The sequence below is a fragment of the Sciurus carolinensis genome, unplaced genomic scaffold (assembly GCF_902686445.1).
Source record: "Sciurus carolinensis unplaced genomic scaffold, mSciCar1.2, whole genome shotgun sequence".
NCBI classification, from domain to species: Eukaryota; Metazoa; Chordata; class Mammalia; order Rodentia; family Sciuridae; genus Sciurus; species Sciurus carolinensis.
This window is the reverse complement of record NW_025920200.1, coordinates 464,650-482,175: the sequence shown is the minus strand read 5'-3', so window position 1 is coordinate 482,175 and position 17,526 is coordinate 464,650.

The following is a 17,526-nucleotide window of genomic DNA, read 5'->3' as shown; positions in this document are numbered from 1 at the left end:
AAAAAATGGCACAGATAAATATAGCTGTATTAAGTAGAATCAAAGGAGTGCTGAGCATCACAATGTAGAAATTTATCCTTCAATGTAAATGGGTCATTTAGTGTTTGAGAAAGAAGCATATGTAGAAAATATTTTATGTAGGCAATACAAAATAACTTTAATTGAATTTGAGTAAAAATAATGCATTTTGTAATAAATTAGATATTTAGCTATAGATCTTCAGAAAATAAAGCAATTGCTACCTACAGAAAATGATACTTTGCTTATTATTGCCATTCGCTTCTATCAGACATGTCAGACTTTCTCCAGCTTCTGAGTTAGAGAGGAATTAAGGCCATTTCTAGGTAAGAAATGCAGAACCCTCCTACTTCCTAGATTTCAAGGATGGTCTGTGTGTGAAGTTTAGGGAATTGCTTTTGCAGTCCAAACAGATTATATCAAGGCAGTGTATGACATTTACTCCTCTGAGGACCCCATCAAGTTGACATTTCTGAGGGTTGGACTTTGAAATTTTGCAGTCACCATGACTGAACTGCATGAGCCTGCAAAAGCTGACCAGGCTGCAGTAGAGAGAGAGTCATTGTACCTCTACTGACTGCCAACGAGACACTCCTTGGCTGTGCTCTCTGGGTTATTTCCTTTCCTGGAAATAAAGCCTTAGATTTTTTAAACTCCCAAGTAATCCTCTTCTGAAAGGATCTACTTTTCTGTTACTTCTTCCAGTGACTTATTTGTGATATGTGTTAAAAACCTAAGAAATAAGTGCACTTGAGAAGAATTAAAGGCAAATGTGGAGGGTACTGTATAAGAGAAAGCCTTTATAAATAACACTGTAACTAATGTTTTCTAACTTAGAGATTTTTTGGTTCTCTTTGTCTTTATTTCTAGTTGTAAAATAAGGAATTAAAATTCTGTGATTCCCAAGAAACTTGCTTTTCTAAAATAGGCTTACTGCTCCATGTACATAAATTTTAATCAAATTCAAAAGCTCAGACTTGATCATTATACATTGTATGCATGTATCAGAAGTATTGGAATATCATATTGCAGCCCATAAATATGAACTATAACATCCAAATCAAAATTTTCAATCTTAAAGTGAGCACTTCAAAGGAAATTTAGATTTTGCCTAGATCAGCTCCTTTCTTGAAAACATACCTGGTTATATATATAATTCATGGAATACGTCTCTTCCCCAATAATTTCTCTACCATCTCCTGAAGTCCCAGTGTTCAAAGACTTACCTGGAAAAATCAGAACATTGAAATTTTCTCTTAAGAATTTTTAGCCATCTCTCATGTGAGGAAAAAACTCACTATCTCATATTCTTTTCTTTTCAGTGAGTCTGAAATAGTTTTCACTGTGTTGCAAAACATGCTTTGGGAAAAGGCAGAATTGAAGGAGGATTAGAGTGCAGTTCTAACAGGTTCATGCCTGGTGCTTGTGGGCACTTCTTGGCTTGGAATGACAGCAGTGTACAGCCTGGCTCTGAGCCCTGGACCTCACAGCTTGATCTGTGCTCTGCCTCTTCCTGTAGTGCATTCTGAGAAGTTCCGCCACTGGGAGCTGGGAAACACTCCCAAAGCACTGAGGTTGTGCTCCACTGCAGTCAGAGGGATGTATTTCCTTTCTGAAGTGGGAACTCGAGCATATGTTTGAAGGGGTAAAAAATTAGGTTTTAGTGATTTTTGCTTCTTGTCCATATAATGTTTCCTCTGGTGGTTGGAAAGTTTGCAATGGGATCTAAAATGTATCTCAAAATAAGGCATGAAAACAGTAGCACAAAGAATCTCAGTTCTTCCACTATACAAAATTCACACATATGTGCAAGAATGATACTTATAACAATAATAAGAATTATAACTAAAATTTCATTTACTGTATTGAAAATCTAAAACACCATAAATCCCTGAACTGAACAGCACAAATCTAGAGTAGTATAACTGGCAATAATGGAATTAATTTCAAGAGTGAAATGAAAAATTTAACACAAAGCTGTGAAAAGCTGAATCCTAATTCAAGTGAGAGGCAGGAAAGTAGTCTCTGGGAGAGGGAAATGCATGTTAAATATTTAAGGAAGGAGTCCCTGGCTTATGTTAATATTAATAGCCATTATGATCCAGTTCTCAATTTTCCTCTTATTCCATCATTTTCATCTGACATGACTTTTCCCTACAACCCATATTGGTTTGTTACACCTACAGTGTGATAATTGTGAAAATTCTATTATCTGAAAAATAAAAGTAGTGGATCCTGGAAACAGCTTTCCTAAGTGAAAAAAAATCCTCTTCATACATAATCACATGACATTTGACACTGTTTCCTACCTGTACCTTAGCCTTCTCTACTTGATGAAATATTTGGTGTTTGGAGGTCTTCAGACAATTTATTACCTTTCCATTCCAATTTTTCTCCAGGTCAGTTTGACTTCATGGCTGTAAACTTGTGTGGAGTGGGTAAGTTCTAAGAATGGTAGGTCCCAAAACTGTCATTCATAGAAGTTGAGACAGGAGGTCAGGTTTCCATAGAAATCCCTCTGTGGATACTGTGGATTGTCCCCATCATCCTAAGTAATCCTTAAGTCCATGATTGCCAATCCAAAAGTTATACCATTAAGTGAAGCAAGGTAGAAAATTTAGCTCTCAAAACACAAAACTTACAGTTAGATACCGTTAAAGGAAAGGCACAAGAAAAGGTCCAGTGAAGGCACAAAGTTCAAAAGAGGAGACATTTTAGGGACATTCATGTTGTTATCTTCCACTGTTACAAGAGTTAGTCCAGGGAGAGGGAAATAGTCTTAAGATAGACATTTTTTTGGGGGGTGCTGGGGATTGAACCCAGGGCTTTGTGTGTACAAGGCAAGCACTCTACCGACTGAGCTATCTCCCAGCCCCTTTAAGATGGATATTTGCAGAGAGTTTCAAATTGGCCAGACAAAATGTCAAAAAGTTACACCTTGCAGAGTGATGTGATTCAGAAGTTCTTCTAATATCTCATTTCCTAACTAGATTTATCTCTTTAATGAACAGGGCAAAGAACATTTCCTACACCCGCCCAACATGACATAGTAACTGGGAAAATTTCCTATGAACTTTCTAATGTTTACCCTTCATTTTACAATTTTTTTTGCAGATTTTAGTCATTTTTAGATAGAGCTTGCTCTTGGGTTCTAGTCATCTGCTTGCTGGAGAGAAGAAAATGTTTTCACTGAGTTTCTAAGAAATCCATACCAACAAGATGTATCTATGTCAATGGGATAAGCAGAAATAAGTGAATTTAGAGGAGGTAAATCATGTTAACCTCTTCTGACTTTTCTAGAAAATTCACTTTTAGTTCTGTGTATCAACAGGTAAATTATATTTGACTGGCATGCCTAATTTGAAATCTTCTTTTCAATCTCTTTAGGATAATTCTCCAAGTGCAGTTATCATATAAATGTTTATCCTATAAAACCTTTTTAGTTCACTACCTTTTTTTCTGTTTACTGATAGTTTTTGCTTATGATAAGTCAATTTTTGTCACCAGATTACTTGGAAGTTTATTATTGCAACCAGTACTAGCTAAGTTGTGAAAGCCTAAGAATCAACTCTTAAACTCAATGAGACTAGACAGGGAAAATGGAGGGTGGATATGTAGAGAGGTTTAAAAAAGCAACAAGCTCAGTGAGACCCACTTCACCTGAAAAAATTAGTTCACAATGATTAATTTCATCCCTGAGAATAGTTGAACTTAACTTGTCCCATTTTATCATAAATATAGATTCAACTCTCTTTTTATATGCAGGTAAATTTATATTACTGTGCTGCTCTGTTTCATACACTTTTTGGTAAAATGAACATAAAACAGTTCTCAAAATTGTTAGTATTCTCCTGCCATGTGTGGTCTCTGTGGATCCCTAGTGTTCCTGTGGTTAGGTCTGAGTTCCAGGACCAGTAGGAGCCATGTGGGTTTTGGTGTCCCAAGAGGGAAACTGTGGCTTCCCCCATGCCCTTTTTCTTGATATCATCATCCCATAGGCCTGTTGTGAGTTTTCACATGAGATCCGTCTCTGTCTCCTTAACTGCTCAGGAGGAAATGAAATGCCTGCTAATGGAGAACAAACCTGGGCTCTATGACAGTAATACCCACAAAGAAAACCACCCTTATAGATTTAGAACAGCAATCGATTTAAAACCACAACTACAACACTAGTGACTATGGGAAAAGTGGGCAGTAAAATATCATATAATAAATGAAAAAGTAAAAAATTAATAAAAATAAAATTAATAAAGTCTGAAAATGTGACTTGAGAAGAATGGAAATTTTATTAGTACATAATAAAGAATGAAAATAAGATTAAAGAAAAAAATTAATAAAAAAGAGCAAAATGAAAATAATGGTGGAATAGATACAGGAAAAGTACAAAGAAAAAAGAGTCAATTCCTCCTAGTTGAGAGGTTTGCTTGGATGCATGACTTTCCAAGTGTGTGGACACTGGTTCCAGAGGCCCTGAGCCTGCACACGTGGTGGGGTGGTCAATGTCTGAGCCACAGTGAACCTTTCTGAACTGGTTTAGGCATAAAAGCCACCACAGAGGCCCATGTCCAGCTCATCAGACCTCAATCTATGATGTCCTGGGAAGTGTCTAGGACACAGGAATGCCTTCTTACCAGCTTAGCAATGTCACATGTGGCCCTGTGATATGGGCCTATTTCAACTCCAGAGACTTCAGTGTGTGATGCTGGGGGTGGGGTGCGTATCTAAGCCAAGGAATGCTCATCTCACAAGCTCAACTCCAGCACTAGGTGGGACTCACAGGATGGGTGTATGCTTAGCACCAAAGACTTCACTCTGTGCACCTAGGGAGTGTGGCAAATTTCAAGCCCTGCAGTACACACAGGTTGTCTCTTGTTGTAAGCAGGGACAAACAAAGAAGTAGACTCTGTTCTGGAGTTGGAGGCACAGGAACTGAGCAGTCTGTGACCCTGTCCCAGCACTTTCAGAACTGACTCCTCACCATACCACCCATAATGGTCTCTCTTCTTGTCAAAGTGGACAGTGTTACCTACACTGTGTCCTTCCCTCACCAATGCAGCCTGTATTCTGCTTCCCAAACAGTTCTGCAGGCTCATTTCAGTTTCCCTACCAGAGTGTCTGTGTGGCTTCTCCCACCTGGTCAAGATGCCAGTGTGTCCACAGGGAGCCCACACTTCCATTGCTGCAAGTTTTCTGCTCCCCGAAGCGGTCTAGTTCCTAATGATAAAACTTTTCTCAGTAGGGCTTCTGGTTGTCGAACTCTGGGAATTTGCTAGCAGTGTATTTATTTATTTTCTAAAGCTGGCTTGCTTTGAAGAAGACAGAATGAAAAATCCCCAAATTGAATGCAAAGCTTCCATGGACCATGGATTTCTCTTGCAACTAGGAATATGGTCTCAGCTACTATTGGGACTAAATGCAATCTCCAGTCTACATTATGCTTAAGTATCTGGTTCCCCTGAAATTTTGCCTTAATAAGAGTCTGCTGAATTGACCTCTAACTACAAGACAAAAATGAAAAAGAAAAAAAATTCCTTAAGTTTACTCTCTTTCATAGATAGTGACATAAAATCTTATCTATTATTCTAAGTTTTAATAAGAAATCTAAATACTTGATTATGAAATAAACAGAAGAGCTTACATTGCAGATTACATGAAGGCTTCACTAAGGGAAAGTACTGGCACAAGTGCATGCCACATCTCAGGGGTTACATTTTACTTCTCTTCTCCCCTTCACCCTTTATTCTATAGTGACTAGAACTCAGACTGCTTAAATTAAGCACTAAAAGTCTGTGGAAGAGGCAGATAAAGCTTCACTACCACTTAGGAGCCGATTTTTTTTTCATGGAATGCGCTGGGCATTTGTACCTTCTTGGGCTTCATTGCAGTAACAAAACAATCCCAGTTTTGTACATCTGACCTTGGAAGAGTTTGGTGAATTTAACATTTTAGGAAATCCAATATGTAAATATGTAAAAATAATTGTACATGCTATGGAATGGCTCCAGAATCATCCAGTTATAAAAGAATTTTCCATAGCTATGTACTATTAGAATATGGTAGAAAATTTAAGAGGTGGAACCTAGGTGGAAGGATTGATGTCATTGAAGATGTTCCTTTGCAGAGAATGGCAGGACCTTGATCTCTTTCTGTCTGTCTCTCTTTACTATGAGCCATGCAGTTAGTGGGCTATATCACATGGTCTTACCATGATGTGCTGCTCCATTTAAGGCACTAATGCAATGAGAGCAGCAGAGGATGGACTGAGACCTCAGAATCTGTGGGAAAAACCAAGTCATTTCTCTTTAAATTTGATTATCTCAAGTATTTTGTTACAGTAAGGGGAAGTTGACTCATTTAACAGTACACAACCCAATGGGATGATTTATTAAAGGCATTCAAGACCAGTTTGATATTTCAGTATAAATTAATGAGTCTGAATATAAGCAGGCTAAAATCATAACAAAAGATTATATAACAAAAGCAGAAAAACATTTGACAAAATAAAAAGCATTCATGATTTTAAAAATCTTTCAAAACTCTAGAAGTAAAATTCAATCACTATCCTATACAAAAAACATAATTAAAGTTAGTAAATGATATTTTCTGTCTAAGACTAAGTGAAAAGAAAAAATGTCCACTTTCACCATTTCCATATATTACACCAAAAGTTCTAGAAAATGCAATAAGACAAGTAAAGAAATGATATGTATGTGAGGAAAGACATAAAATAAAATTTTTGAAGTTATACTCCATTTTTGTTTAATGTGGCAAAATTCATTCTACTGTCATGTATGACTAATTAGGACAAATAAAAAATAAAAGAAAAAACCTAAATATTTTACAGTGAACAATTTCCAATGCATAAATTATCAAATGATCATAAAACAACAACAGCAAAAAAATACCTCTTGGAAAAATGAATTATAATGAAGAATCACAGCAAGTTTCAGGATTCAAGATTAATATACAAATGTTAGTTGTCTTCTGATATGTCAGTAATGAAAATTAAAATATAAAATTAGAAACATAATTTCATTTACAATATGTCCAAAAATGTGTAGGTATGAATTTAACAAAAGAATTATAATACCTATTTAAAGTTTCAATGGAAAAATCTAAGGAAAGCTAAGTAAATGGAGAATTCATGAAGTAAATTCCTAAATAGGAAGATTCAATGTTGTTAAGATGCAGTATTTTCCAGCTAGCTCTACATAGTCAATGCAGTGTCAATCAAAATGACAGGAAGTCAGTTGGTATCATGTTGTATTGCATTTTCCTCTCTAAGTATTCTTAGTTTCTCTTGTGAAATTTTTTCTTTGCGTATTTCTCTTACCTTTTAAAACTTTTCACCTTAATGCTTAGAGTCTCTAGTGTGTGTTAATAGGATTGGTGAGGATTTGGGGGAAAAGGTACACTCATACATTGCAGGTGGGACTTCAGATTGGGGCAGCCATTCTGGAAAGAAGTATGAAAGTTCCTCAGAAAACTTGGAATGGATCCACCTTTTGACACAGCTATCGCACTCCTTGACCTACACCTGAAGGACTTAAAATCAACATATTTCATTTACACAGTCACATTGACATTTATAGCAACTCAATTCACAATAGCTAGGTTGTGGAACTAGCCTATATGCCCTTCAATAAATGAATGGATAGAGAAACTGTGAGATATATATACATACATACACACACACACACACACACAGAATAAAGAATAAAATGATGGCATTTGCAGGTAAATGGATGGAGTTGGAGAATAACTTGCTAAGTGAAATAAGCCAATCCCAACAAAACAAGGACAAAATGTTTTCTCTGATAGTGAATGCTGATATATAATGGAGGAGAGGGAGTAAGGAAAGAATAGAGGAATGTTGGATTGTGTAGAGGGAAATGAGGGGAGGAGTGGGGGCATGGGGAAGGAAAGATTGTGAAATGAGACAGACATCATTACCCTATGTACATGTATGATTACATGAATGGTATGAGTCTACATTGTGAACAATCAGAAAAATGAGAAGTAGCACTCCATTTGTGTACAATGAATCAAAATGCATTCTGTTTTCATGTATAACTAAATAGAATAAACAATAAAAAAGGAAGAAATTATTCCCATTTTTCTAAAATGTTGGAATTATCCATACGTGTCTGGGTTCAGGCATGTTATAATTGGTTCAGTAGCACTGACCATACAGTATTATTATTAAATAAGCTGCATCAATAGAATCAAATAAGAAGAGAACACTCAGATATATTACTACTAATTAATGAGTTTGGTAAAATTTAAGAATAGAAAATCAATATACAAAACTCAAGAATATGTCTATGTTCTAGCAATGAATGAACTAAGAAATTAAAAAAATAATTTCAGGATTGGGAGTATAGCTCAGTGGATTCAATCCCCAACATAGAAAAAAATCTACTAATAATTTTTAAAATAATAAAATGTTCAGGAAAATGTTAACTAAAGACATGCAAATTTATACTCTGAAAAAAGGAATCCTTTTAGAGGAATTAAAGAATAACCAAAGAAATGGAAAGATATACCATGTTTATAGAATGTATGACATTATCAAGTGGAAAACATGTCTCATGTTAATCTATACAAACATCACATTTCCGTCTGATTATTTTGCAGAAATTGACAAGTTTAGCATAAAGTTTGTGAAAGATTCAAGTAGCAAAATCAATTCTGAACAAAAGGTTAACAAATTCATAGTGCTCACACATCAATTTTAAAACTTACAACAAACATAGAGTACTTATGATTCTTTGGTTCTGGTGTAAAAATAATTATGAAGATCAATTAGATATAATGATAAACATACATATATATATATATGGGGATGTGTGTGGGATTGTTTTATTTCTTGTACTAGGGATTGAACCTCGGGATGATTAACAACTGAGTCACATCTCCAGATTCTTTTTACATTTTTAGAGACAGGGTCTTGCTAAGTTGCTGAGACTGGCCTTGAACTTGCAATCTTTCTGCCTCAGCCTCCTGAGCTGATGGGAATACAGGTGTGCAACACCATGACCAGTGATATATGTGATTTTTAATAAATATGTTTACACAAGTAAATTGTGTGTTTTTGCAGTGAGACAACTGGTTATTCACATGGAAAAAAGTAAATTTGCATCTGTATCACATACCATACATAAAAATAGCTCAAAGTGGATCAACTATCTGAGACAGAATGCTTAAACTCTAAAGACCTTAGAAGAAAATATAAAGAAATACTTATTTCCTTGAATTTGGAAATAAGTTTTTGATATAAGCTTAAGCAAAATTAAATAAATAAATAGATAAATAAAAGAAAAAGTAAAACGATGTAGGGGATTAAAGTTTTTGTGTTTAGAACATCATAAAAATATTAAAAGTGTCTACTCTATAGGAAAAATAATTGTAATGTGTTATTATAATCTAATATCTAGGACTATAAAGAACATTTAAACCTTAATAAGGAAAAGATATATAACCAGATTTAAAAATAAACAAATTACCTAGTATACGTTTTCCTGTAAATATATATATACAACTGACTGATAGGTACATACATGGCATTCACCACATCATTAATTATCAGGGACATAGAAAATGAACACTACAAATGGATACCAACACACATCAGAATCACTTTATTCAAAATAGGAGTAAAACCAAGTGTTTGTGAGAATGTGGAACAATTACGTCGCCATACACTACTGGTTGGTATGTAAAGTACTCCTTTAAATAAGACCATGTGAAAGAGAGTATGACTTGAAAAGTAATCTGGTAATTTTTCAAAGAGTTAGACATAGAGTTACCATAGGACTTCCTAATTCTACTCCTAGTTATATACCAAAAGTAAATGAAAACACATTTTTACCCAAAAATCTGTACACATTTTCATAACAATAGATAATAAGCCCAGAGCAAAGGTACATTAATTGATGGAACAATAACAAAACATATTGTATCCATATGGTAGAAAAATAGACCAGCCCTGTAATACTAATTACCTTGTTTATAAGAGTGATCTGGAGTGTTCAAATCTGTGGAGATGAGAAGTGAATCAGTGTTTGCATAAACTGGTGGTGTAGGGTGGAGGTTGATTGGGAATAATGAAGAATTGGGGGTAATAAAGATGTAAAATAATTTCAATTATTGCTACACTCTGGGAATATACTAAGAAACATTGAATTTTACATTTTAAATGGGTAATTTTTTGGCATGGGTAATACATGTCAGTAAAACTGCTATGCCCTATAGAGAAGGGGTCATAATTCTACTGGAGGTTTCCTTCCTCTAGCCAGCATGTGACATTAGGTGCTTAGTGACAACTGTAAGACCCCCTGGCACTTGATAGCTAACCCTTCATCCACATTGAACACTACCAGGCACAATTCCTCACAGGAAAACGTGCTACTTAGATCTCGTGTGACTTCTGATGTCCCTGTTCAGTTGTGTGGCCTCTATACCAGGGTGGCCACAAAGCTACATTCTCAGTTCCCAGCTGCTCACCCAAAGAAATGGAGTATTACTCAGCCATGAAGAAGAATATAATTATGGAATTTGCAGGCAAATGGATGAAGTTGGAGATGATCATGCTAAGTGAGATAAGCCAATTCCCAAAACGAAAGGTGGAATGATATCTCTGATAATCAGATGATGATACATAATGGGGGGTGGGAAGGAAGCAAAAATGGAGGAAGGATGGATTATATAGAGGAAAAAGAGGGGTGGGAGGGTTGGAGGGAAGGAAAAATAACAGAACGAGACAAACATCATTACCCTATGTACATGTATGATTACACAAATGGTGCAACTCCTTCGTGTACTACCAGAGAAACAAGTTGTACCCCATTTGTTTACAATGAAGCAAAATAAATAAATTATAAAAAAGAAGTCATTTCAAATTGTATTTACTTATTTATTTTATTTATTTTTAAGTAATTGTGATTCACTTAGCATGATATTCGACTTCATCCATTTGCCTGAAATTTCATAATTTTATTCTTCTTTATGGCTGAGTAATATTCCACTGTGTATATATACCACAGTTTCTTTATCCATTCATCAATTGAAGTGTGTCTAGGTTGGTTCCACAATGTAGCTATTGTGAATTGAGCAGCTATGAACATTGATGTGGCTGCATCACTGCACAATGCTGACTTTAAATCCTTTGGGTATAGGTCAAGGAGTGGGGTAGCTGGGTCAAATAGTTGTTTCATTCCAAGTTTTCTAAGGAATCTCCACACTGCTTTCCAGAGTGGCTGCACTAATTTGCAACCACACCAGCAATGTATGAGTGTTACTTTTCTCCACATCCTCTCCAACACCTATTGTTGCTTGTGTTCTTGATAATTGCCATTCTAATTGGGGTGAGATGGAATCTCAGAGTAGCTTTGATTTGCATTTCTCTTATTACTAGAGATGTTGAACATTTTTTCATATATCTGTTGATTGCTTGTAGATCTTCTTCTGTGAAGTGCCTGTTCATTGCCTTAGCCCATTTGTTGATTGGGTTATTTGTATTCTTGGTGTAGAGTTTTTTGAGTTCTTTATAGATTCTGGAAATTAGTGCTCTATCTGAAGTATGAGTGGCAAAAATTTTCTCCCATTCTGTAGGCTCTCTCTTCACATTGCTGATAGTTCCCTTTGCTGGGAAAAAGCTTTTTAGTTTGAATATATCCCAATTATTGATTCCTACTTTTATTTCTTGTGCTTTGGGAATCATGTTAAGGAATTCTGATCCTAAGTTGACATGATAAAGATTTGGACCTACTTTTTCTTCTATAAGGTGCAAGATCTCTGGTCTGATTCCGAGGTTCTTGATCCATTTTGACTTGAGTTTTGTGCAGAGTGAGGGATAGGGGTTTAGTTTCATTCTGCTGCATATGGATTTCCAGTTTTCCCAGCACCATTTGTTGAATAGGCTATCTTTTCTGCATTATATGTTTTTGGCACCTTTGTCTAGTATAAGAAAACTATTTATTTGGGTTTGTCTCTGTGTCCTCTATTCTATACCACTGATCCACCTGTTTATTTTGGTGCCAAAATCATGCTGTTTTTTAACTATTGCTCTGTAGTACAGTTAAATTTCTGGTATTGTGATTCCACCTGCTTCACTCTTCCTGCCAAGGATTGCTTTAGCTCTTCTGGGTCTCTTATTTTTACAAATGAATTTCATTATTGCTTGCTTTATTTTTGTGAGGTACATCATTGGGATTTTAATTTGAATTGCATTGAATCTGTATAGCACTTTTGGTGGTATGGCCATTTTGACATTATTAATTCTGCCTATCCAAGAACATGGGAGATCTTTACATCTTCTAAGGTTTTCTTTAATTTCTTTCTTTGGTGTTCTGTAGTTCACACTTTAGAGGTCTTTCACCTCTTTTGTGAGATTGATTCCCAAGTATTTTAATTTATTTTTTGAAGCTATTTTGAATGGAGTAGTTTTCCTAAATTCTCTTTCAGAGAATAAAATTGCATTAGATTTATGAGCATTGATCTTATATCCTGCTACTTTACTGAATTAATTTATAAGTTGTAGAAGTTTTCTGGTGGAATTTTTGGCTCCTCTAAATATAGAATCATGTCATTGGCAAATAGGGATAGTTTGAGTTCTTCTTTTCCTATTCATATCCATTTAATTTCTTTGGTTTGTCTAATTGCTCTGGCTAGAGTTTCAAGGATGATGTTGAATAGAAGTGATGAGAGAGGGCATCCCTTCCTTGTTCCAGTACTAAGGAGGAGTGCTTTCAGTTTTTTTCCATTTAAAATGATATATACCATAGGCTTAGCATAGATAGCCTTTACAGTGTTGAGGAATGTTCCTACTATCCCTATTTTTTCTATTGTTTTGAGCATGAAAGGGGTGCTGTATTTTATCAAATGCTTTTTCTGCATCTATTGAAAAAATTATATGATTCTTAACTTTAAGTCTGCTGATGTGGTGAATTACATTTATTGTTTTCTGGATGTTGAACCAATGTTGCATCCCTGGGCTAAAACCCACTTGATCATGTTGCACTATCTTTTTAATATGTTTTGTATGCAATTTTCTAAAATTTTGTTGAGAATTTTTGCACCTATGTTCATTAGAGATACTGGTCTAAAATTTTCTTTCCTTGATGTGACTCTGTCTGGTTTTGGTGTCAGGGGTATATTAGCTTCATAGAATGAGTTTAGAAGGGTCCCCTCCTCTTCTATTTCATGGAATACTTTGAGGAATATTGGAATGAGCTCTTCTCTGAAAGTCTTGTAGAACTCAGTTGAGAATCCATCTGGTCCTGGACTTTTATTTGTTGGTAGGCTTTTGATTTCTTCTTCTATTTCATTTTTTGAAATTGATCTATTTAAATTTGATATGACCTCCTGATTCAGTTGGAGTGGATCATATGTCTTTAGAAATCTGTTGATGTCTTCAAGATTTTCTATTTTGTTGGAACACAGATTTTCAAAATAGCTTTGGACTATGTTTTGTATTTCAGTAGTTTCTGTCATGGTATTTCCTTTTTCATCCCGAATTTTAGTAATTTGAGTTTTCTTTCTCCTTCTCTTTGTAAATATGCCTAAGGTTTTTAAATTTATTTATTTTTTTCAGAGAACCAACTTTATGTTTTGTCAATTTTTTTCAATTGATTATTTTGTTTAAATTTCATTAATTTCAGCTCTAATTTGAATTATTTCCGGTCTTCTACTACTTTTGGAGTTGATCAGTTCTTTTTCTATGGCTTTGAGATGTAATGTTAGGTCATTGATTTATTGTCTTTTTATTCTTTTATTCAGTGATCTAAATGTAATGAATTTTCCTCATAGTACTTCTTTCAGAGTGTCCCAGAGATTTTGATATGTTGTATTATTTTTCCCATTTACCTTTAAGAATTTTTTTATCTCCTTTCTGACATCTTCTGTTATCAACACATCATTCAGTAGCATACTGTTTATACTTCCGGTGTTGGAGTAGTTTCACTTTTTATTTTATCATTGACTTCTAATTTCATTCCCTTATCGTCTGATAGAATGCAAGGTAGATTCTCTATTTTTTATATTTGCTGGTTTGCATTGTGGCATAGCATATGGTCTATTTTAGAGAAGAATCCATGGACTTCTGAGAAAAAAAAGGTATTCACTCATTGATGGAATATTCTATATATGCCTGTTAAGTCTAAATTATTGATTGTATTATTGAGTTCTATGGTGTGTATCTTTGTTCAGTTTTATTTGGAAGTTCTATCTAGTTGTGAGAGCAGGTGTGTTAAAGTCACTCAGCATTATTGTGTTGTGGTTTATTTCATTCCTGAAATTGAGGATTTGTTAGATGTATGTAGATTACCCATTTTTTGGGGCATAAATATTTACAATTTTTGTGTTGATTTATTTAAGAAAATAACTTCCTTTCTCCCTTTCAACTAACTTTGACTTGCAGTCCACTTTATCTGATATGAGGAAGGAAACCTCTGTTTTATTACTGAGTCCTGTGCAGTGATATATTTTTCCCATTCTTTCTCTGTCAGTGTGTGGATTTCTTTTCATATGAGATGAGTCTCTTGAAGGCAGCATATTGTTGGGTCTTTTTTTAAAATCCAATCTGCCAGTCTATGTGTTTTGATTAATGAGTATAGGTCATTGACATTCAGGGTTATTTTTGAGATGTGATTTGTATTCCCAGTCATTTTGGCTTTCTTTTGGTTTATAACTTGGCCTGGTGTCTCCTTGGATTGGCTTTTACCTTAGTGAAGTTCCTCCCTTTGCTGACTTTCATTGTTGTTGGTTTCTTTTTCCTCCCCATGGAATATTTTGCTGAGAATATTCTATAGTGCAGGTTTTCTACTTGTTAATTCTTTTAACGTTTGTTTATCATGGAAGGTTTTTATTTTGTCGTCAAGTCTGAATCTTACTTATGCTGAATATAAGATTTTTGATTGGCATCAATTTTCTTTCAGAACTTGGAATATATTGTTTCAGGTCCTACTAGATTTTAGAGTCTGGGCTGAGAAATCTGCTTATATCTGTATTGGTTTCCTGCTATATGTAATCAGATGCTTTCCTCTCACAGCTTTTAATATTCTATCCTTATTTTGTATTTTGGACATTTTCATTATAACTTGCCTTGGTGTGAATCTGTTGTAATTTTGTACATTTGGTGTCCTGAAAAGTCTTTTGTATTTGATTTCCCATTTCATTTGTCAGGTTTGTGAAATTTTCTGCTATTATTTCATTGAACATACTGCTCATTCCTTTGGTTTGTATCTCCATGCTTTCCTGAATCCCAATAGTTCTTAAATTTGGTCTTTTCGTGTTATCTCATAATTCTTGGAGGTTCTGTTCATGTTTTCTTTCTGCTTTCTCTATGTGGTCAACTTTATTTTCATGATTAAATATTTTGTCTTCATTATCTGAGTTCTGTCTTCCAAGTGATCTAGTCTATTGGTGATGGTCTTTATTGAGTTTTTTCAATCTGGTTCAATGTTTTCTTCCTTTTGAGGATTTCTGGTTGATTTTTTTTCAGAATCTCTATTCTTTTTTAAAAAAAGTTTTTGGTTGTAGGTGGACCTTTATATTTTTTTATTTTTATGTGGTGCTGAGAATTGAACCCAGTGCCTCTCACATGATAGGAGAGTGCTCTATCAATGAAGCACAACCCCAGCCCAGAATCTCTATTCTTTTTTGAAATAATCTTTTGCTTCCTGTATTTGCTCCTTTAAATCATTATTGATCTTTTGTTGCCTGCATTTTCTCTCTTACATAAATTTTTTACTTCATGAATCATTTTAATTATGTACATTCTGATCTCCTTTTCTAATATTTCTTCTTCCATGCTGTAAATGCATTCTATTCACATAGCAGCTTGGTTTGTTTGGGGCACTTACTTCCCTTGTTTTTTTCATGTTGGTCATGAATCTTCCACTCTAGTAATTAAGATCCAAGATATTTCAGTTTTATCCCTATAAATTTATAGGGCCCCTGCAGGTTTCCAATACCTCACCTTTAAGGGGAAGAACAACATTAACAATACCTAATGCAACAAATATGGAACCTTAAACCTAATAGCCCCTATTAAGATGTTAGTAGTACTGTCCCAATTAATAGAGATGATGTGCTTGAAATTATTATCTACAGCATAAACAACTGATTTGCAATAAGGTCTGCCATTTCTAATGGTGGACAAAGAGGATAGGGAAGGGGTGTAGGATATAATATTGATGAGGTAAGAAGTGAGAATATACAGGTGCTAGATCACAGGAAAAGTGACAGGAGAATCAAAAAAAGTTGGTTGTTAGCAGGAGAAAAGGGCAAAAGAGACTCCAAGGAAGCAGATAAATAAGAGAAAATAGAGAAAAATAGAATGAATAAAAAAATGAAAATAAATTTAAAAATTGTAAACATTTTCAAAAAAAATCTACAACAAAACTGTAATATACTATTCAAACCTCCAAGTCTTCAGTAGTGTGATGCATGAAAGGTATTTTATTTCAAAGATGATGGGGATGTGAGAGTGGGAAATTAGAAGAGACAAAAAAATGGGGAAAAAAGAGTCTTGAAGGAAAATTCAACAATTGTTTTTGTTGGAGTTCAGTATCTTCTCTGCCTCCATTTTCTTCTATTAGGTGGGGTTGTCCAGAGTTTGCCATTTTAACTGTACTTCAGGATGATGACCATTACTAAGGTGGTAGCATTAGACTTGGAAGCAAGACTCCTGTAGGCAGGGTGTAGCCATTGACAGTCCCTCGGGAAGAATGCACCCAGGACTCTGCTTTGGGGTCAACTCATGTGACACAGAAGTCTGGTCTTATCCCCTTCCCTCAGTTGTGGAGCCCGCAATTCCTGGTCTATAATTTAGTCTCTGAATTTTATCTCTCTTTCCTTGGCTCTTTCAACATCCAATCTGGAACCTCTCTGATCAGAGTCCTGAGGACTGAGTCCCATACCTGTGTGCCTATCTTCAAAGAAGTTCTGTATTGGTCCACTCAGAGTTAGGCATTGAAAACTGTTGCCAGTCATATAGCTGCAGGCATTGGGTTGGTTAGTGGCTATGGAATGGTTGGGAGATGGGATTGGGGAGCCAGTGGGCTCTATTGGTTGCCAAATCAGTGGGACCAAGTATTCAGTGGAGTCATGAACCCAGACTGATGTTGGGTCCCAACAAGCACTCCCAAGTTGTCTCTGGAATCCTAGTGGATACCAGGCTAGTTGACTGTAAAAGCCAGGATCAAGATGCCCTCACACCCTTTTTCCACCTACCAACCCTTTGCAAACCTCTCTCCTGCCTCTGCAGAAAGATGGTGGCCATTAGCACACCTAGCAGGAATACCTCAGAAGCAAACAAGCCTGTAGGGCCCTTGTGATGATCTTTCAGGTCATGGCTGTTATCCCTGGTTGTAAGTGGTCACATCCCATGTTGGTGGCAACAGTCATGGCTAACCTGTAGGTACCTTGATAATGAGCTTCTAGTCTCTGGCAGGTGTCTCAGAAGGAAGCTGCCCAAACTAAATATGGCAGACTCACTGATAGGGA